General features: G+C 40.7%; 1 pseudogene; it reads right to left on the reverse strand.

The window, feature by feature from the left end:
- Positions 1 to 883: 883 nt before the first annotated feature.
- On the reverse strand, positions 884 to 1,267 carry LOC121677107 (annotated as a pseudogene).
- Positions 1,268 to 2,344: the final 1,077 nt, after the last annotated feature.

Raw genomic sequence — 2,344 nt, forward strand, 5'->3', positions numbered from 1 at the left:
GAGTTTCCTGGTAGTATGGGGTTGCCTTGTCTGTCTCTTGTTGACCTACATTTGTTAGTCCAATGTCGGCCTTTGCCATACCTCCTACATATACCAGAAGGATGAATCCTCCTATTCTTGCCATTCCTATAGGAGACATTATTACTAGTAATTCCTTGTCTACAGTATCTTCTTAGATGCCTTATTCTTTCACAATTAAAACATTTTGCATTTTTGTGTCTCCTTATACTATTGGAAATCGCTTCTCCTACCCAAGCTTCAGTACTATAGTCAAATGTTTTAACATTTATTGTATGCAGGATCCATTAATCTATGGGTGCTGATCTAACCTTTAAAGGCCCAAGGACCTTTGTACATTCTAAGTTGACATTTTCAAAAGCCAAGGATTCAATTAGTACAAGTCTAGCTTCAGGGTCTGTCACTTTTAATTGTATAGCCTTAGTCAGTCTTTGTAAGAAGTCAGTAAAGAGCTCTCTCTGGCCCTGTTTAACCCTAATATATGCTCAGTCATCTTTCTTAGTTTCTGAATCCTGTCCCATGCATTTAAAGCTGCTGTACTACAAGGGACAGGTACATAGTGAGCCTGTTCCTGAGGATCAGAGTAATGACCCTCACCAAGAATTTGATCTTAAGAAGTCTCAAATCCCCTGTTGTTCTAAAAATTTTTTGCTTCTTCTCTCCAATAACACTTCCAAAGCATCTGAGGTCCATTTTCTAGCACCACCAAGATCAATTGAAGCCAATCATGTGGGGTTTCTTTGGTGCTTGAAGACCACATTTTCACCATTTCCCTGACAAATGGTGAATGTAGCCCATAAGAAACTATTGTTTGTTTTTATTTCTTTTTTTGGCAGTTCTCCAACTTTATTTGAGATTCAGTAGGTTAGTTCTCATCCACATTGACTGTCTGTAGATTTTTGAATGTGGTAACAGGCACTAAGTTACCAATGTGTAAAGTTTGTTTGGTGAGTCCTCATCCTCATTATGTTTTCTGGACAAACGTACCCGGATACGGTATGGAACATTCCTTATTCCTTTGGCCCAGACGGCTTTATTGAGCTGGTACAATCCGCACATCTGGAGTCCCCATCTCCTTCATGACAAATTTCCAGATTTCTTTGAGTGTCCTAGGAGCACGCTTCTTGAAGCCCACGCCATGGATGCGCTTTGTGAATGTGGATGGTGTATACTCTCTGGTAATCACCTCATTGATGGCAGAATGGCCCTTCTTCTCATCACCCTTCTTTGTGGGAGCCATTCTGCTGGGCCCAAGCTGGAAAGGACGGGTGCAAGGGATTGTGGGAAGAAAAGCCAGGTCGCGAGTATACCTTCCGGGTCAGGAGGGAGGGCAGAACTTGTTTTATTTCTTTTAGATCACTCACACATATTGGTTCCCATGCATATTCTTTGACTACCTTAGGGTACTTTGTGCCAGATGGTCTTTCTGAGGAAATTACCTAATATGCAGTTGAAACTCTGTGTAAGTCATCCAGGGGTCTGGCACATAGTGATGAGGCTAAATCCTGTCCTTGCACCTTCTGTCCCTGCTCATCAATTTCAAGAATTTCCTCAATCTTTTCTATTCTTTTTACTACTGCCTTTTTAAAAGTCTGAATCTCCTATTCACTGTTCTGTTCTAATGTCCTCACTAAGGAGTCCAACTTGTTCAGGAAAGATAATGTCTCATCCTTGGATATATCATAACTTTTCAACAAATTCTGAAGTTAGATTCAACAACACAAATTCTTTCAGATAATTTCCTCTCCATTGTATTGAACCATTTTTAATGAGATAATATTGAAAACAAAGCTAATTCCTAGAATCAAGTAATAGGAAGGAAAATAGCATGTCTTGCACAATGCCTTCTATAATATAAGCAAAATGATTATTGAACTCCTGGATTTTATCAGTCATTTTTCATAATATTTTACATCTTACCTTTCATAAGGCAATTATAATGAATTGGAGTGCGTGTAATAATTGTTATTGGTCAGCAGGTGTCGCACTTGCAGCCACATGGCCAAGAGATGCCAGCAGCAGTGAGCAGTGAACAGCACATGCTGCTTACTTAGGTATTAAAAATTATGCTTTGTTTAACAAATTAAGAACAGATATTAAGGCAATCAAATGATTTTTGAGAGTTGGGGCCCAGGATAAAGAGGAAACCCAAAGTTTTCTGTCAGTGTGAGTTGTGGACTGTGTGCACCGCAAGGACTGCAGGCAGCAGTGTGCGGGAAGGCATGTGGGTTGCAAGCTGGGGAGCACTGAGCAGCATCTGAGATCTGGCTAAAGCTGTGAGTGGGAGAGTCAGTGCCCAGTGTGCCATGTGGGCTGGCAGACTGAT

This window comes from Arvicola amphibius, chromosome 2, assembly GCF_903992535.2.
Source record: "Arvicola amphibius chromosome 2, mArvAmp1.2, whole genome shotgun sequence".
NCBI lineage: Eukaryota > Metazoa > Chordata > Mammalia > Rodentia > Cricetidae > Arvicola > Arvicola amphibius.